Below are 21,706 nucleotides of genomic sequence, written 5' to 3'. Positions count from 1 at the left end.
ATCATATGATGATTGTAATAATATATTTATTTACTGATTTTATTGAATAAAGGCATTGCCACTATTATTTTCAGTTATATGTCTGTGTTTAACATAAACTGAAAGATAATAAAGTCCATATAATAAGATTATTAAAAGATCGATAGTCAAGTATTATTATGGGCATGGACAATAATAATACGCTTAAGAGTAACATGTTATTGATTGATGAAAACGAGTTGTTATTGACATAGAGATATCAGAATTGATACATGATTATATTGTTAGAGAACAATGTATTGGATTGACCCATTATGAGCATATGTCTTGGATTATTATGTAACAGTCATAACTTTGCTCATGGTGATGACTATATATATGATCCTCAGACGTGAGATCAATGTCATCCCAACATATATTGTTGTATGTTTTGATACAGTTAAACATGCTCCGTAACTGGTTGCACTATAAAGACTGTTATTGAATATATTTCGATATATATAGTGGGGTGTATATGGTTAATATAGGATTTGTCCTTCCTACATAATAGGAAATATATCACATGCCACTTGATTGAGTGAGAATAGAAATGCATGGCCATGCTCGAATAAGTTGATATGTGATATCATATCAGTTAATTATAGTCTACTCTAGATATCAAGAAACAATACATGGGCTATACAAGTGTAACTATTCTAAGACTTGTGCCTATTCTAGATATAAAGGACAAAAGGATGTAATACATAAAAGAGTTAATCACGAAGATGATATGTCGAATCATAATTTCTTGTAAGTTAGGTGAAAATGATATATTGCTAGATGTCACTGATTGTATGTAATATTAGATTGTTCTAATAATTACTACTAATGTTACAAGAACCTACAGGGTCACAACCTAGGATTGAAATGAGCAAAAATGTACAATTTGTTGTATGTTACTAAAATATATCTAAAGTTATGATATGTATATTTGATATACATATGCTTTTAATTATCCCGAATATAGTAAGTAAGCATTAAAAGAATGTAATTTAGATTATAACTCTTTTAATTGGTATATATAATTTGGAATAATTAAATAAGTTTTTAAATAAACATTAAAGATTATAATTCAGATTATAAGTCTTTAATGTATATTTAATTTAATTAATTAAATAATATTTTATTATTAATTCGAAATAACTTAAAAAAACCCTAAGATGTTAGGGTAATGGATATAAAAGGGTGTGTTAGGTCTAGCAGCCATTTTTTAACACACACATAAACCTTCAGCCGTTTTCTCTCAAAGAGTTTTGGGGAAAACAAATATTGTTCTCAATCGAGTGAACTGAGTAGAGGCCAAGACGTGATTTCGTGGAGGCTTACGATTCGAGCCGATTTACACCACCAATATTCACTAATGTCCTTGCTATTTTTCAAGGAACCCGCTGTAAGTATTCGCATCCCTTCCTCCCAATTTCGATTTTTCATACTTGGATCATTGGCAAGACCATCGAGTTTTGTTTCCTCTACGCCATGGGGTGCGCCGACGGTCCCAACAAATCTAACCATCCAAAATGAGTAGTATCGATACCCTACATGCAGTATCAATAACCTATAATCAAATATTGATACCCCAATGTGTATTGATATAAAAAAATAACTTTTGTTTACTAAAAAGTGGCTTAGTATCGATACCAGATACCCTCAGTATCGATACCAGAGGGGTATTATCGATATTCCTCCCCTTAGTATCGATACTCCCTACTAAAACTGCCCAGAGTTCATCCCAGTTCATCTAGTATTACTACTATTCATCCAATATTGATACTCGAACCCAAAACTGCCTTATTTAAGCTCAAAAGACACCCAAAAATTATTCAAAAGGTATTAGTTTTGTTCCAAATCATGTGCTAAAGCTTAAAATACTCAAATACTCAAATTTCAACAAATCTTTATACTTATGTAAACCTTTACACCATAAAGGATTGGAAATAACTACCTTGCTAAGAGAATCCCGAAATGAAGCTTCTTAAAATAATTATCACTCTCTTTCAAGACTTGGATGATAAATCCCCATTTTTTCTAAAAAAAACATAAAGTACAAAGCTTTAAATTTTAATACAATGTTTTTAGAGGGATTATGGATGAATTTGAGTTTTGAAGGAATCATTAAAGGGATCAATGACTTACCTTTAGTTATGTGACTTGGAGAGGAAATATGAGAAGAAAATGAGAATGAATGAAATGAAGAGAAGAAGATGAAGGAAGAAAAAACTCTAATATTTTTAAAGAATGGGATAATTATGCTTTTGGTCCTTCTCATTTTTTTATTATGCAAAAAATCTAATTTTTTACGAACAATTGGGTTCAATTCCAAACTAATTAAGCTTGAACATGGTTTAACAACTTTAATTACGAACTCAATGAGGTCCACATACCTCTCGATTAAACTTGAAAATACTAGCTCATAATTTAGGGTGTTATAACTCTCCCATACTTGAAAGAAATTTCGTACTCGAAATTTACTTGGGTCGAATAATGTCCTAACCTTAGTTCCCAAACTTAGAGGCCTCAATGTACTCAAACTCTTATCAAGTCTAATCCCCAGGGAAGAAGACCCCAGAACATGACATGTATTGAAAACTCAAAAAACCAATCGACGATATTTTATAAGACATTACCAATGTCGAGCTTTAAGCGAAAACCCTAGAGAAGCACAAACCCAAAAAATCTCATTCTATTCATTCTAATATTAAATGATTGGAACGTAACACAAGGATAACATTACTCATTCCAACTGCTATTGCTAAACCATTTGATATCTAACTCGACACAATCAATTCATCGACTGTACAAAATCATAGGTAACTTGTCATACTACACATCAAGATCTTACAGAAACTTGCCACACACGGTCTTGATGTCATCTATTGAAGATATGCTGATAATTTCTGACTTTCTATATATTTGTCTAAAACATTTCTTCTACGTAAATTTGATTCAATATTTATCCATGCTACACAAATAATTCTCATTTTCCTTATGGTTTACATACCTGTTACTTACCAGATCGTGCATCTAAATAATCATGGCTGAAATCACTTACTTTCTTAGAAAAATTAGAAACATCTAGCTCTCCTAGAGAGCATGCAACACATAACAAAAATCCTTCGCAATTGTAATATGAGTTAAGGATTCTATGAGCCCACGTCTTATACCTATGATTTATTACCGCCATTTTGTTATTCGTTGATGATTAACGCTAGTCAATGAATTTTTAAAGTACCTAGTCTCCTCTAGACTTACACACTTAAATCAATGATATTACACAACACTGCATACAATTAAGTGTTTTATATAGCTCATGCTCATATGCTAACACGAAAACATTAAGGATGAGGCTTGACTCACCTAGTTAATTTACTTATTATTCCCACAAAAAGGTATATGGTGTAGTAAGAGGGTTCATTGTACCTCGAGACATACATGCCATATCTTACCTAAGGTACCCTTATTACTTAGGGTGAGACCCAAAATACTCCACCAGAAATATACACCCTGTTAACTTACTCTTGGTGAATACTTGGGGTATATGTCCCTAGTTAGCATATAAAGTGCATTGGCACGAGCTGAGATATATCCTAGTATTTATGAAAATAATATGATTGGCATATTGGCTAGAATAACTTGGGTATTCTTAACACTCTCACGGAGGTCTATACCTTCAAGGTGGAACTTAAAACTACTAAATCTCTGTGGGCTCATCCATACAAACCTTCAACTTACGATGCGAAAACATCCTTATAGTCTCATACCTAACTTGACAACTCATAAGGATGTCATTAAGGGAACACACATAGGTACATAAAATGATCACTTATTCTTATAAGGTTTTCATACATCTTTAGACTTGCAAATCTAAGATTAAAGTATCACTTATGTTAACAAGTTCTTTTAGGTCAGTTATTAAGTTCGACACAAGTCCTCGGTGAACATCTAATGTAAACCTCATCTATTCATCTAAGGCCCATTAACTAGGCACTTAGATCCTTACGTTAGGATCCTCTACATGAATAATTTTCCTACTTAGGTCATCTAACACCAAGAAAGAACACACACACTTATGTCTATTGGAGCAACATGAAAAATTGAGCTAGTAAACTATATATATATGACATCTCATCTGCGACATCAACATCCTGTCACTATCTCAATGTGATATGAAAAGTTGGAATACGCATAGTCAAATCAGGAATATGTCATTCTATTTCAGTACTCTCCTGCCCAATCATAGAACCAACACTTATCTGGGTAGGCTCTCTTTCATGCTAAGCTATTGGAATCAATCCCCTAGGTCAGGTTGAGATGTCATTATCTGAACTATAGTAATCTCTCACTATATGTGCCATGTATATACATTTATAACACTTCTTAGAGAATTTAAATTACATTCCTTGATGATTTTTTCCACAATACTCAAACTATATATATCTCAATACTGTATCAGAGCCTTTAGAGCTCACCACAGATGGAGGAGTTGCGGTCTCCTAAGAGACCATACGTTTGACCCTTGATTGAAGTAGAGTGATAAAGATGTCATCACTCTCCTCTGCTCACATTTGATCTCTAGCCCTCTCTACCATCGAATGAGGTAGGTCTAATGGTACATAAGTCCTCATACTTGGGGTGCCTGACTCACCTAACAAACTCTTCCTCATACTTTATATCATTTCCATTTCCTTAGCCTGCTATGTCAACTCTGAAAACACCTTAGGTAGATCTTTCGCCAACTGTTCATGGATATATCAATATGAAGTCCCTTGAGGAACCTCTTGCACCTCAAGGACTCATTCACAAGCAGTTTTAGAGCACAATGATTCAACAAAAGAAAATTCTCTCTCGTACTCATAAATTGAGTGATCTCGCTAAACCAACTGGAAGAACTACATCCTCAACCCATCCATGTGTGCTTCACTGATGTCCTTGCCTCTAAACTCACTCAGAATTAATTCCATGTGGGTACCTCTAATTGTAAAGCCATCTCTATATCCTCCCACCATTCGATAGCATGACCTTTGAGTAAAGTGGTGGTGCACTCTAACTTACCCTCTAGGGTACAGTGAACCTGACTCAAAGTCATCATGGTTTCCCCACTGATCGACTAAAACCGGATCATCATCATTTGAACAATAAAAGTTAACTATCTTATACCTACTCAGTCTCTCTACTGAGGACTCTGTGTGTGCTAAAGTACTTTGGGTGGTTGGTTGAACAGTCTGTACTATAGGAATAATGTACACAATCTCTTTAAGATTGAAACTAAAACCACTAAAGAAGGTTATCTCTACAACTTCCGCATCTAATGGGACCCTAGAATCCTCTACCTTGGGTAAGAACCCATTACTGGCGTTATCAGTATGAGAAGCGTAGCTCTTCATCCTATCATTGAGGCTATGCTCGAAACTATTAGTTAACAACTCTTTAAAAGACTTATCATATATGTTCTTCCTACCTAGGATGTGCTTGAACTTAATCTTTATTAAGAGCATATTTGGAACATTTGTACATATTTTTATACATATTGCATCATGAGAATTTTTAGGTAACTTTAGGTTAAATCTAATATTTATTGTTAAATTCTGGTACACTGATGTTGTGGGATTGTTCTATTATGCATGTGATACTGTGAAGCGATATTAGCTCAGTCACTATATACAGTTGGCAGCAATTATTGAGTCACAAATGGTTAATTGAATTTTTTAGAATGAGATAACTTGCTGGGTAGCTGTCAATTGGATGAAATTCACTCAATACGTGGAGCATTTTTGGTGGGTGAAGGTGGATTTCTTTAGCCTATAAATTAAGGAGGCCTTCACACCATTTCATCATCTAATTTTTCATCTCCAAATATTTTCTCCACCAACTTTATCATCCCATTAGCCATTGTTGCCTAAGTTCTTCGCCAAGGAGTGCTACAATAGCCAGGGAGCATTATCGTGTAGCAGCAACAATTAAGCGAACTCACTTTTATTGTTGTTACTTCGTCGAGATAGGGAAGTAATAAGTTAAATTTGGCTGTCTATAGAATGTTTTGGATGTTATCGAGTCATGAACATCATGTGTTTATGTTAATACTTTTTGTTGTGATTAATGTTTTAACTTTGTTTTTATGTGTTTTTTTAACTTATTTTAATGTTTTTAGAAGTAAAATCATCTCTATGTATTTTTTTACCTATGATATTTAGAAATGAGTATTATGGATACTAAAACAACTTTTGTTCAACATTGGTTTTGTTAAAAGCAAAATAGTACATCGAGATGAATGCTAGTAATGTTATGCATTGCTAATTGTTTAATTACTTCAGTTGATGAAGGTTAATTCCTATGAATTATATATTATTAATCTTTATGTAACACATAAAAGCAAGGTTTTATGGATGTTCATAAGAAAAACTAACATATATCATTTTGCATCCATTTGATCCCTGACCTAATGCTCTTTTATATACTGTAGCACAACTAAACATTTTAAAATACTGAATTTCACCTTCTCTATAACTTTATCTCTTGTTCACTCTAAACATTTATTTCTTTAAAAACTCTCTTGTGATTTAATATTTCACTATGTGGGCTCGACATCCGAAACTGTTGAAGTTTCCAGTTTAATACTTGATTTATGACACGTGCACTTGCGTTGAATGCTGTAACAATTTTCTAGCATCAAATTTTGGCACCATTGTAGGAGAGAAATGGTTTTGCATTAGAGTTGTATTTTCGTTTATTTCCTTTTTTATTTTTTCCCATAAATACCTATTTCTTTTCTTAGACCATTCATGAAGGCGTGCGACTTGTTTGTATAACAAGGAGTACTCGAGGAAGCATTAAAGCTAAAGTTGTTTCTTTACTCACTTCGTGACAAAGCTAGATCATGGCTTAACTCGTTACTGCTAGGTGTTATAACATTATGGATGAGTTAGTACAAATTTTTTGTTGAGATTCAATCCGCCCAATATGAATGCCAAGCTGATGAATGACTTAACATCCTTCAAGAACTTAGAAGATGAAAATTTGTATGAATTATGGTAACGTTTTAAGGACTTGTTGCGTAAATGCCCAATGCATGTATTTCCACATCGAACGCAAATGGAAATGTCTTATAATGGTTTGAACATGCAAACTTGTATGGTTGTTGATGCTTATGCCAATGGAGCATTGCTGGATAAGACCTATAATGAAGCTTACAATATTTTGAAAAGGATATCTAAAAATGATTATCAATACCCCAATACAAGGAACATGTTTGGTAGATGCATTGCTGCAACAGTGGATATTGACCATTCAATTTAATGGCTTCACAAATCAAAATATTGAAAGATATGATATGGAAATTGTAAAAACCTGGGGGAATGTATGAGTTCAAAATCACATATTTTCTTTCATATTTTTATTGTGGAGATGGTCATAATTATAAAGAATTCCCACAAAACCCGAATCTATATACTATGTGAGAAATTACAATATGAATGACAATGCCAATACATATGGAAACACATATAATGCCAACTTTTGCAACCACCCTAAAATAGACCTGGTAAATTTGATAAGTACCCGATTACTCGAACCGAGACCTGAAATAGACCCGAACATGATAACTCAAACTTGACCTGAAACCCGAAAAATTAAATCAAACCGAAATCAACTCGAATTTTATTTAAACCGAAAGTAACCCGAACCGAACCGAAACCGACCCGAATTTTCGTTAAATTAAAAGTAACTGGAACCGAAAGCAATAGAACTGAAAATAACCTAAACCGAAAGTAACCCGAATTTAATTTATCTAAACACGGTTTGAATCGAACATTGACCTGGTTTCAACCCAATGATTGAGTTAAAGTGTATGAAAATAATATAATAATTTATTTTAACCTACTTTTCAATTTATTTAAATCAAATTATGAATAATTATTAATGAGTTAATTTCATCATATGTCCCCAATCTATAACCCTCATTTCAAATTAGTCCTTAAACTTTTAAACATTTTAATTTCATCATTAAACTATGACTATTATTCTAAATTAGTCCTTAAACTTTTGAATATTTAATTCTCATTCCCAAACTATGATCATCATCCTTAATTGGTCCCAAAACTTATTGAATATTTCAATTTTATATTAAATTATTGAAGATGAATTTGAAGGTGAAATTGAAAGATCTAAACTTTAAGGACTAATTTAAAATAAGATTTATAGTTTGGGGATGAAATTTGAATGTTCAAAAGTTTAAGGACTAATTTAGAATAAGAGTCATAATTTAATGATAAAATTGAAATATTTAAAAGTTTAAGGATGAAATCCGTAAATGATAATTGAATTTGAATCACATTGAAACAAATGATAAGATTTTTCTAAAAAAGGCACATTTTTTACAAAAAATATATCAATAATTCTATATACACTTGATTTGACTTATACCTAACTCAACCTAAATTGACTTGAAGATCCAAAATTGACCCAAATTGAAAATAATTGATCGGATATTGATTTGACCCAAAAATCAATCGATCTAATTTGATCCGACCCGAAATCAACATATATGATTTAATCCAAACTGATACCCGAACTAACCCGACTTACTATAAACAAGAATACAATCGAAACCCAAAATAACCCGACCCGAACCGGCTTACTATAGACTTGAATAAATCTAAAACCCGAAATGATTCGACTTAACCCGAACCTGACTCGAATAAATTCTAAATCAAAATGAACCGAACCTGATCCGAATGACCCATTTGCCACCTCTATCCTAAGTTATCTTGGAGAAGTTAAAATGTTGTAAATCCCAATATGACATTTCAATCAAATACACAGTAGCATTACAACGACCTATAGATGATGCCCCAACGTTAGACACAACAAAATACAACATTGCCACAACAATATCAGAAATATCAAGTGTAACATTCAAACCAAGCCTCGTTCTTAGCACGTATTGAATCTTGGCTAAAGGAATTCATTTCAAGAACCAAGGTAACGATCCAAAGTTAATCAGCATCACTAAGGGCATTAGAAAATCAAGTGGGATAGCTAGTAAATGATATGACTAATAGGCAGCAAAGAACACTACCCAGTGACACTGAGAATCTAAAGACACAGGGGAAAGCCCACTACAACAAGCATTGTAAACCCATCGTTATAAGAAGAGATCTTCACATTTAAAAGACTGTCGAGGAGCTTAAGGAAAAGGATGATAAGTGGCTTAGATAACAAAATAAGGGTAAGGAATATGAAAAGGACCTAGCCACCAACTGTTGATGTCACAGAAAGAGAGACATGACAACATAATAATTATGGTCAATTTCCAACAGTAACGCCAAAAACACCACCATTTGTGCTTAATTCAATGCGATAAAGTGGACTCCAAGCCTCCACCACCGTTTCCGTAAATATTTTAAAAAAACCAATGAAGACTAGCAGTACAAGACATTCATTGATGTGCTTACACAAATGACAATCAACATTTCATTGATTGAAGCATTGAAGAAAAATCCAAACTACATCAAGTTCACGCGAGATGTTCTTTCAAAGAAATAAAGGCTCAGAGAATTTGAAATTGTCACACTCACTAAGGGATGTAGTGTTATGACAACAGTCGATTGCCACCCAAACTAATAGATACAAGGAGTTTAATTATTCCTTGTACTATTGATGATCAATTTGTAGGAAAAGCATCATGTGATTTAGGTGCTAGCATTAATCTAATGCCATTGTCAATTTTTAGAAAATTTGGAAATGGAGAAGCATGACCCACCACTACGACTTTGTAACTTGCTAACCAATTTACCGTACATCTTAGTGGCATTGTTTAAAACGTGCTAGTTAGAGTGAAAATTTTATTTTTTCCATAGATTTCATCATATTGGATTGTGAAGCCAACAAAGATGCTCGATCATACTCAGCAGACCCTTCCTTATGATGGGCCGAGCTTTAATAGATGTTGGAAAGAGAGAACTTACATGATTTTAAATGATGAACACATTAAATTCAATGTTTTGAATAATGTTTCATATGTTTATGACAATTTTGAATGTTATTCGATTGATGTTTTTGATGTTTCTACGTAGGAGCATTGTAATAAATGCTACAACATAGACGCTGATACAAGCAATGTTGTGACAATAGTGGAATTAACCGAGAAGGTTTAAGTTAAAGAGAATTACATGCAATATTTTGAGTCATTGGAACTTCCTAATTGTCCTATTCAACCTCCTAAACCCTCAATTGAGGAAACACCCACACTTAAATTGAAGTATTTGATCAAGCATCTTAAGTATGTTTTCCTTGGAACTAATGAGACTTTTCATTTTATCATTAAAGCAAAGCTTGAAGCATCAAAAGAAGAAAAATTGATTGTTATTCTGAAGCATCAAAAGAAGAAAAATTGATTGTTATTCTGAAGCATCATAAGCAAGCAATTGCTAGGAGTATTGCTGATATCAAAGGCATTAGTTCCGCCTTTTGTATGGACAAATTATTGTTTGAACACCCCCAAAAACAATTCTTTTGAGAGAAACATGAGGCTAAATATGATCATCAAGGAAGTGTTTAAAAAAGAAATCATCTATTTGTTGGATGTTAAGATTATATATCTTATTTTCGATAATAATAGGATGAACCCTGTGCAATACGTTCCAAAGAAGGGCGATATTACTATAGTATCCAATGAGAAGAATGAGTTAGTGTCAACATGCATAGATATTGGTTGGAGTATTTGTATGGACTATAGAAAAATAAATAAAGCCACAAAGGAAAATCACTTCCTGCTTCCATTCATTGATCAAATGCTAGATCGTCTCGTTGGCAAGGCTTTCTACTGTTTTCTCGATGGGTATAATAGATATAATTAAATAGACATAGCTCCTGAAGACCAAGAGAAGACAACTGATGTGCGTTTTAAGTTTATACTTTTTACTTGTTATTTCTCCCCCTTTATGAATATATCACCATTGATTTGGGGTTATATTTCATTTATTTTTGTGCAGGGATATGTATTTCCAAAATTGGCAGAAAAAGGTACATTTTGCTTTTTTTTATTTCCTAATCACGACTGGAGACATGGACACGATGCTGGGCATGACTTGGGTCTGACGTGGTAGTTTCTAGAAGGTCCAATCAACACGAGAAATATTGAGGAAGCAACCTAGTCAGCACGATCTAAATAAATATTTTAGGAATTTAGTTTCTAAGTTTGAATTTTAAAACATTTGAATTATCTTTGATTTAGGATAATTTTCATTTCCTTTTAATTTTTAGGATTTAGAAACCCATAAATATCATCCTTAGGGTGAGGTTTAATCATCTCGAATTTACTTTGTTTTCTTTCTTATGTTATAATCAAAGTTCTTTTTCTTTTCAAGTTCACTTTCTTTACTTTACGTTTTTTTATCGTTTTCTTAAAATATGCTAAGTATTGTTTCCACCATGGTTAACTAATTTTCTTTATTAACCAAGAGCTAGAGATGAATCAATTTCATATGTGAGAATTGAAAAGCACTTAAGACCCTTTTTTCTTATTTATTTTTGTTGTAGCTTTTTGGATTGAAATCGACATGAAATTACATCAGGAATTTTTATGTACTTGTTGATCGACCCTTTTCTCCATTTTACTAATTATTTCTATTTAATTTATTTGAGAAAAAAATTTATTTGACGAGTAAAACGATGTTTGTCAAATTGGCGCCCTTACCGGGGACTTTAGTAAGTTACTGATTTATTTTATTTTGATTGTATGACCAAGTGAAATCCAAGAGATTTAGTAGAACTTGACACGGAGATCGAAGCAAGAGCTTGTATAACCCACAACAAAACATTTCGACAAAAAAACAACAACGAGAACAAAACAAACAACAATCAGATCTGGAATATACTTTTAAAAACCATCCAACACCCATTCCCACGAAGAATCGCTACCTGACGCAACTCTAACTACTCCAATTGCATATCGCACGCCAGAAGCTAAACCGATGGCAAAGAAGACAATCAGAGATCTAACCGCAGCTCATACCGTACAACACCCACTCTTCATCACTTTTTATAACGACCAAACCCCTTTTCAAATCAAGACGAAACTAATCCATCTTCTTCCTAATTATCACGGTCTCCCAAATGAAAGTCTGCACAAATATCTCATGGAATTTCACATGGTCTCTTCTAGTATAAAGCCTAGGGAGTATTTGAAGATCAAATTAAGAATAGAGTTTTCCCTTTTTCCTTAGGTGGATTGACTTAGGAAGGATTATTTTATCTACCTCCAAATTCCATTACTACCTGGGCTGACTTAACACATGTTTTTCTTGACAGTTTTTTCTCAGCGACGAAAGCAAGTGAACTGAAGAGAAGGATTTTGGGAATTCGACAGTACGAAGTAGAGACACTCTACGATTATATGGAGAGGTTTAAGAAGTTATGTGACAGTTTCTCGTAACATGGTCTATCCAAACAAACACACATTCAATATTTATATGAAGGAATGCTTTCGGCAGAAAAGAAAATAGTAGATGTTGCTATTGGAGGTGCTCTCGTCAACATGACCTCAAACGCAAAAAGAAATTTAATTTCTACAATAACGACTAATTCACAACAATTCAGCTCCTCGAGTGAACCCAACTGATGGGTTCATGAAGTAGGTTTTGTTTAAATTGCAAGAAAATTAGATAAATTAACTGGCACACTTAATTCACTCGTTTCAAAAAAAATTGGAGCAGCAAAAGTATGTGGGATTTGTACGATGTTGGATCACCCGACTACTACCTGATGTTATAAAAGGAGTCCAACGCTCAATTAAATGTCATGGATAACTATCCATGACATCCCTAGAAGCCTTACAATCCATACAACAACACTTTTAATCCGAGATAGAGGGACCATCCGAACCTAAGTTACGAAAATAATTAGAGAGTGAATCCAATTTATCAACCAAGACCCCTTCTGTTTCCCTTTCAAACGCCAGAAAAATCCTCCATAGAATCAATCCCAAGAGAATTCCAAAACCAAACTCAGGCTCACCTTCAAGAAATCAATAAGAAATAAGCCAATTTACTCAACCAGTTGGGTACTGGTGATGAGTGTTTTATTTGATTAATATTTTGTTATTAATTAAACCGTGTTATCTCCTTTTATAGTGCTAATTTGGGTTGTTCTGATTTGATTTTGTGCATGACTCTATTTTTCACGAAATAACAATTAAACGGAAAATTAAATAGATTTTCCTACTTATTTGGTAAAAGTCGACGCCAACTGAATTTAAAGATTGAACCAAGCAAAAACTTAATTAAATATTTCAAGTTGCAAGATTAAAGGAGGAAAGCAAGGCGAACCATAATTATTTAGGAATTTAAAAGTTGTAACTGAATTCAAACATTTGAGATTTTATTATGAATTTAGTTTTCATAAAATTTTTATCTAGGATTTTTAAATTTACTAATTAGGATTTTTTAGTTTGTTAGAATTAAGAGTTTGAACATTTTAAGAGTTTTTATTTTATTTTCATTTGGTTAACTCAAGACAATATAAATACCCCCTAGAGGTGAAGCTTGAGGGGGTATAAGTTTAGAATTCAGTACAGAACTAGTTCTGGCTTTTTCTTTGTTTCAGTTTATTTTAATAAAATTATTTTTCTTCTCCATCTACTCTCTCTCTATATGCCAAGAATGGTTTCTACAATGCTTGGCCAAACTTTTCGTTAGCTGATACTTGAGTGCAATCCAATCTTGTGAGAATTGAAAAGGTACGTAACATCTTTAGATTTCTTTCTTGATTTTTCTGTAAACAAGGAGAGGCAATCGACCTTTCTTCAACATCTCAATATATTCAATCTAAGGAGTGTATAGAGTACATTGGTTTGTTTAACGTTGTGATCTACAACTGGGGAGGAGAATCAGCTTGTAGAAAATTCAATTCCCCAAGAACAATCTTAGTGGCGATCCACTAAGGGAAATCATGATCGGATTCTATTCTTATTGAGACACTATAATTTGAGCATGGGTTTTTCCAGTTCAAAACCAGAATTGGCATTAATATGGATAGTCAATATTAATCCAAAAAAAGGTTAATTTTCAAGGATTCGATTTGGAAAACAATTCACAAGAGAGAAGAGAAAGTTATAAGGCTTGGGCCTTGTAAACTATAACCGATAAGTATCTGAAGTAAAATCTATTTTAGTGATCGAGATGGATTGAGGCAAAGCGAAGTTGGAGGCTATTTCTCATCTTTATTATTCATTTAAAATTTACTTTTCTCAAATTTTCTTATTGTTTGCATCTTGGTTTTACTTTAATTTTATTTTACTTGTTTTCTTTAAAATCCCCCTTTCTTTTTAATTTACTTGTTTTACATGTTTCTTGGTTCAAGATCTAATCGAATTAGAATTAGAAATTTTTTAAATCCCTTTGGACCAACACCTTATTTCTCTATATTACTTTCTTAGCATAATTATCTGAGAAAAAAATATTATTTATTTGACAATTACAACACTTGTCACATGGAATCTCAAGGTTGATTACCTTAAAAAATAGAAATAAATCCTAGAGAAAATTTCAGTGCAATAACTCTCCGAAGTGGTATCGTCATTTCACCTGAGATCCCAGAGGAGGATAACACATCACTGAAAAAGAAGAAATAAGTTGAGACACCACCTCCACCTATCTTAGGTAATCATGCCTCATCTTATTCTTTTTCTTTCCATTACAAAGTTTCGCCTCCTTTTCCTTCTAGATTAATAAAGCGGAACAAGCAAGTTGAAGAGAAAAAAATCCTAGATGTATTCCAAAAAGTGGAAATAAATATTCCACTCCTTGAGGTGATCCTGAAGATTACAAAATATGATATATATCTTAAGGACCTCTACACCAACAGAAGATAACTAACAGGAAACGAGAAGGCAAATCTAGACGAAAATGTATCGACAGTTTTCCAACGACGACTTCTACCAAAATATAAGGATCAAGGTATGTTTGTAATATCCTATAAGATTGGTAACATAGGAATTAAGCGTACCATGTGCAATTTAGGTGCCTCCATCAATGTGATGCCTCTATCAGCCTACGAAATTTTTTCCACTGGACCATTGAAATAAACAAGGGTCACATTACATATCACCGAGAGATCAATTATTTACCCTAATGGATTATTACAAAATGTATTTGTAAAGGTAAATGATTTGATATATTTCCTGCTGATTTTTTTATATAATTGACATGGAAAATGATCGTAGCAATACTGGATCTAAAATTCTTCTCGGACAACCTATATTAAGTACGAAGCACAGAAAGATAAATGTTCGAAGCAGTATTTTAACTATAGAATTTGATAGTGAGATCATCAAATTTGACATAAACAAAGCTATGAAATACCTATATAGTGTGGCGAGTTTAAATTTTATTGATATTATTGATCTATTAGCTGATAAATGTTTAGAAACTAACATGTTTATTGATATTTGCAGAGAATTAGAAAAAGAGGATTTCGACGACAAGGAGTTTGAAGAAATTTCTTCTACTATTTCTAATTTTCGTTTAATGCCTTCTAAGTCTAGAACTCTTCTATCATTTTTGCAGGCACCTAAATTAGAATTGAAGCAATTGTTTGAACATATTAAGTATGCATTTATGGGCGAAAATGATACCTTGCCAATCAATGATTTGGTTGTTGTTTTGCGTTCAAACAATGAGGCGATTGGATGGACTATGGTCGATATGAAGGGGCTTAGTATTTCCACATGTATGCATAAAATAAAAATGGAAGAAGGTTTAAATTTGATAAGAGAAGGATAACGTCGTTTGAACTCTCCAATGATGGAAGTGGTAAAATATGAAATTCAAAAACTCCTTGATGGAGACATAATTTACCCTATTTCTGACAGTAATTGGGTAAGTACGATGGTCGAAAAATCAAAAGGCGAGATGGTTATGACATGAGTATAGAACATATGAAGAGTATGTATAGACTACAGGAAATAGAATTCCTTAACCCAAAAATATCACTTTCCTGTACCATTTATTGATCAGATGGTTGAAAGATTAGTAGGGAAATTTCATTATTGTTGCCTTTACGGTTTTTCAAGATTTTTTTAGATTTCAGTGGCACCCGAAGACCAGGAAAAGAAGACTTTTACTTGCCCATTTGGAACATTCACTTACCATAGAATGCCTTTCGGATTCTGCAACGCACCTGCGACATTTCAAAGGTGCATGTTAAGTATTTTTTTTTCGACCATATCAAGAAAGGTATTGATGTATTTATGGATGACTTCATTGTCTAAGGTAATTCTATTAACCAATGCCTTTCTAATCTCACTTATGTGCTTAAGCTTTGAATTGAATTTAATTTAGTTCTTAATTATGAAAAATGTCATTTCATGGTGAGTAAAGGATTGATTTTTGGGTATGTTGTCTCATCTATGGAATTACGGTAGACAAAGAAAAAATTGATGTAATCCACTCACTTCTATACCCCACTTCAGTGAGGGAGATTTGATATTTTCTTGTTCATGTAGGTTTCTACCGAAGATTTATCAAATATTTCTCCAAATTGTCACAACCATTTTGTAGATTGTTGCAAAAAGACGTGAACATCAGTTTTGATCAAGAATGCAAAGATTCATTTGATATCTTGAAAGAAAAAACTCGTCTCGGCACTAATTGTTCAACCGTCCAACTGGGATTTACCTTTCGAAATCATTTACGATGCTTCAGATTTGAGTGTGAGGGTTGTTCTCGGGAAAAGAATTGGAAAAGAACCTTATTTCATCGCATACGCATAAAAAACCATAGATTCTACTCAATGTAACTACTCAACTACGGAAAAAGAATTATTTGTTGTGTTTCTGCATTAGATAATTGTTGATCTTAGTTACTCGGCACTAAAATATTTGTTTTCTTTGATCATGCAATGTTGAAGAATTTGATGAGCAAGAAATAAGAAAAACCAAGATTGATTCACTGGATTCTCCTCCAATAATTTGATACAAAAATTAAAGATAAGAAGGGAAGTGAAAATTTGGTTGATGATCATCTAAGCTAATTTCCAATCCCAACGATTGAACCGTCAATCCGAGAACAATTCCCGAACAAAAGTTTAATGGTGGTGCACGAATTACTTCCTTGGTTCGCAGACCTGGTGAATTTTTTAGCCATGGGTAAGTGACCAATTGATTTGCCAAAATTCAAGATTAAAAGAATTAAACAGGAATCCTGGTTTTATATTTGAGATGACTCGTATCTATGTAAGCATTGCTCGAATCAAATAATTCAATGATGCATCCTCAAAAGTGAGGTAAATTCAATTCTCTCTTTTTGTCATTCCTATTCTCGTGGAGGTCGCTACGGACCTAAGTAACTACATACAAAATTTTAGAGTGCAACTTTTTTTGGCCTAATCTTTTTCGTGATAGTTACGCTTTTTGCAAAGCTTATGAACGATGTCAACGTAGGGCAATTTAATCTGAAAGAATGAAATTCCTTTAAATCCTATCCATATATGCGAGATTTTTGACATTTGAGAATCGACTACATGGGTCCTTTATCCTCTTTTTTTTTGTAACATATAAATTATTCTTATAGTCGACTACGCTCTAAATGGGTAGAGGCAAAGGCTACCCAAAACAATGATGCTAAAAATTACTAATTTTATTCATAATTTCATATTTTCCAGGTTCAACACTCCAAGAGAGATCATAAGTGATAGAGGGACACATTTTATCAATCGAGTCATAAAAGCTTTAATGAAAAAATAAAGTGCGACTCAATAAAACAATATGGTGTGACTCACTGGATTGCCAGAACCTATCATCCGTAAAAGGACAAGCGGGGTGTCAAACCAGGAGATTAAGATAATTCTTCAAAAAAATTTCAAACCAAACCTCAAGAAATGGAGTTTGAAGTTAGTCGTTTCTTTATGGGAATGTCGAACAACTTAGATAGGCCCCACTGGAATGTCGTCATACCGTCTTATCTTCCAAAAGCCATGCCATCTACTAGTCGATTTAGAGCACAAGGCGTATTGGGTGGTCAAGCAATGTAACATGGAAATGGATGCGGTTAGCGAGGCACGCAAATTTCATACTCAAAAGCTCGAGGAAATCTGTATAAATGCTTACGATAGCGCACAGATCTTTAAAGAAAAAAAGAGTTTCATGTCCGAATAATTTCATTTAAATCATTTTCTATCAGAAAAAGGTTCTTGTATTTAACTATAAGTTTAAAATTTTTGCCGGTAAACTTAGATCAAAGTGGCTCGGAACTTTGACAGTGATTGCAGTTTTTCCTCATGGTGCAGTCGAAGTCGAAGAAAGCTCGGGTACTCGGTTTAAAATTATTGGCCAATGACTTAATCTATTTTATGAGAATGTACCGGTTGGATTAATTGAAGAAATTAGTTTGGAAGAGTCTAAAATCTGAGTCAAGTCGTCTATCTTAACGATGTCAAACAAAGTGCTTCGTTTGAGGCAACTCATTTTTAATTTTTGTTTCGTTCCATTTTTAAATTCCATTCCTTTAATTTTAATTTTTATACTTTGATTTTATTGAGTTTTTTTACTTATGTTAATTTTTATTTTAATTTTTCGGGTGACCCAGAGAATTTATTTAGGCTTAATCGATGTAAAAGTTGGTATTTTCAATTGAAATATGGTGAATTTCGAACCCCAAAAAATTTCACCCTAGCAATGGAGTGTAACATTGCATTAGACGGTGTACGTTAACAAACCCCAAAAGAGGCACAGTGTACGTTAACAAAACACCCAATTTTTTTCCACCCAAATTGCAACAATTTCCCCTTATCCCCAACATTTTGTATCAGCCAATCCCTAAGCTCTTTTCAAAATTTTCAAATGAATCCCACTTTAACCCAAACACCAAAACCCACGTGCCTATTAAATTCAAAAAACTATTCAACTTTGTTTTTACCCTAAACCGCCCAACCCCTATCTTTTCTTCTTTCACTTATTTTCTTTTATTCCCTTAAAAACCCACAGCCGTAACCCACCAATGTCTGCCGTTCCCAAATCATTGTCACCCTTTAACCACCGATTCAAAGTACCAACATTCCTACTTCGCCTCTACTCGCTCTTTAGGATGGTCCGAATAAGGAACCAAGAAAACGAAGCTTTGACCATTCCACCCACGATGCTCGATGGCTGATGTCGATTTGCCACTTAGGCGGTGTTTATGGAGATTTCGTGTGACTCAAAACCGATCCCACTGCCTCTTCCTCGTTGTGGTGGGTGTCAGCAGCAAGCTCGAACGTCTCAAAACAATGAACCTGAATCATTTTATGTACCACAAATCTCTCCTCTGTCTGTCCACCACCACTCACGATGAGCTGACATCGCTGGACCGAGTAATGCCCATCGTACATCACCTTCATGGTTGCCTAATCCGTCATTTCACTATATGCCTTCCGTGGCATCGTCTTCATCCTCACGGCCAAGGCACTTGGTAGTCCCATCTTTTTTGTGCATTCTGCTGAATCAGAGCATATTCTCGAGGTAAACTCTGGCCCTATTTCTATCCGACCTTTACTAATGTATCATCCTTCTTTTGGCTATACAGAAGATTTCTCAGTCGGTTTCTTCTCGGAAGAACCAAACACTGATCCATCTCATGAGTTTAATGTCGGGAAATCTTCTTCCCCATTTCATGCATCAAGCACGAGTTCTTTCCCGTCACCTTCTGGCAGTCCACCGCTGGCATCGAAGAATCCCAAATGAAATCGACATGGACGCACTTATGCGGTTCCTTCCAAGGAAAGATTGAAGGGCTTCTTACACTTCGAAAATGACCAACTAGTTTGTTTTCAATCTATCCGCAATCTTCCATTCCGTGTATGTAAGTTTATCCCGAATTACACTCTCAAAAATATTCATATTCAAGATGTTGTTCATGCATATTTTGATGCCATTGGTTGGACACAATTTTCACAGATTAAAAACAACACTTTTTATGAACTTGTTTTCGAGTTTTATTCTACCTTTACATTTTCACATTCTCGATTTGTCGCTGTTGAATCGCCTAATGTTGTTTTATTCCGCTTATGTGGTCAGCAATTTAATATGTCCATCTTCAATTTTAATCTTGCTATAGGATTCTTGACGAACGTCACGATTCTAGATTATATAACCATTTGAATCGAGATGCCGTAAGAATTCGACGTGGATTTGGCCTATTCTTTGCTCACTGGATCCGGCAACCAACCTTTCGACCCTCGTTCCACCAAGGCGATTCTTAGCTTACAACTATTTGTACCGAAATGATTCTTTCGACATTTTAAGCAGGACTGAATATTTCTTCCTTTGGTGTTTGTTCACTAGTAGAAACATAAATTTGGTTTCTGGTTTTCCCGTGCATTCGAGATCGTTATTCGATCTAACCAAACACTGATCCTTGGTCCTTACATTTCAAATCTAGCCTCTCGTGTTGCTAATTTTGATATTACGAACTTTACTTACGCCTTCTCTATGGATTCCTTAGATGAACATTGCTTGGATTCATTGGGTTTGATTGCTGAAATCACCATCACCCTTTATTTCGTTCCATAGGGAGTGATGACGCCACGCACTGAAGAAGTCTTCACTCGTTGAAATGCACCTCCTCGGTCTCCACATCCGCCTCCTCCTCCAAAAGTGCAAGAACAAATGTACGATGTTACTGATCTCCTCCACTTCATCGAGGTGAGTATCACAGATATTTTGTCTAAACTATGCCCTAGTCGTGGTCACCAATGACCATGGAGGATTATTCTTTACCCTTTTTATTGCATTTTCAATTTTGTTTCCGTATTGGGGTAATATGATTTAACTGTGGGGGTAAAACTTTCATAAGAATTTCACCTTAATTGTCTTATGATTTTGTTTGATTGTATGTGATGGTTGACTTGGTGATAATTTAGTTGAAATTTTTTTCACTTTCGTCGATTATTTTTATTATGTTGTGCTTGCTTAAGTCATGTGATTATCTTGAGTACAAACATTCATGATAGTTGAATTGCATGAATAGAGATTTAAATCGACTTTATTGTAACCTTCTTTGATTTTGTTAATTGAAATTCACCTAACTTGATGCATCAACACACTTTGGTGAGATTTTGAGCTTTGATGAGCATGTTTCTTAATTTTTATGATCTTATTCTTGTTTGGGTGTATCAAACTAAATGTTGAAAATATATAACTTTTGGCATGATGCATTTCTAGATTACACAAAGGAATTTGCTGCTTTGAAATGATTTGGGCATTACCCAATTTTACCCAACAAAGGCCTACCCTTTTTTTCCCATTAGTTAGCCATATTGAGACCTTTTCCATTTCTTTGTTTGCTCCTCAATCTTAAACTCGAGCCTTTTTTTAGTCTCTCTCACCCTTGTCGAGACAAAGAATTGAAGCTTGTGTGTAACATTGTTCCAAAAAAGTAGAAAAACAGAACAAACATCAGCATTCGAAATGAGAAAAACAATAAATAAATCAAAAAGGAAATAAAAAAATAAAAAAAGGAAAAAAATATGTAACACTCATTTCCCGTATACGTTCCCGTACACAAGTCACAAGTGTCACTTGACATTTAAAAACATTTCCTTATCTATAAACTGTAAAATTTTGTTTCAAAATTTAAAACAAAACATTTTTAATTTAAGGTAAAACGTTCGTTGTAAACTATAACAAAGTTATAACTTAAATACATTACAAAGCATTTTTCTT

This window comes from Hibiscus syriacus, unplaced genomic scaffold (genome assembly GCF_006381635.1).
Source record: "Hibiscus syriacus cultivar Baekdansim isolate YM2019G1 unplaced genomic scaffold, ASM638163v2 tig00110610_pilon, whole genome shotgun sequence".
Taxonomy (NCBI): domain Eukaryota; kingdom Viridiplantae; phylum Streptophyta; class Magnoliopsida; order Malvales; family Malvaceae; genus Hibiscus; species Hibiscus syriacus.
This window is presented reverse-complemented; position numbering follows the sequence as displayed.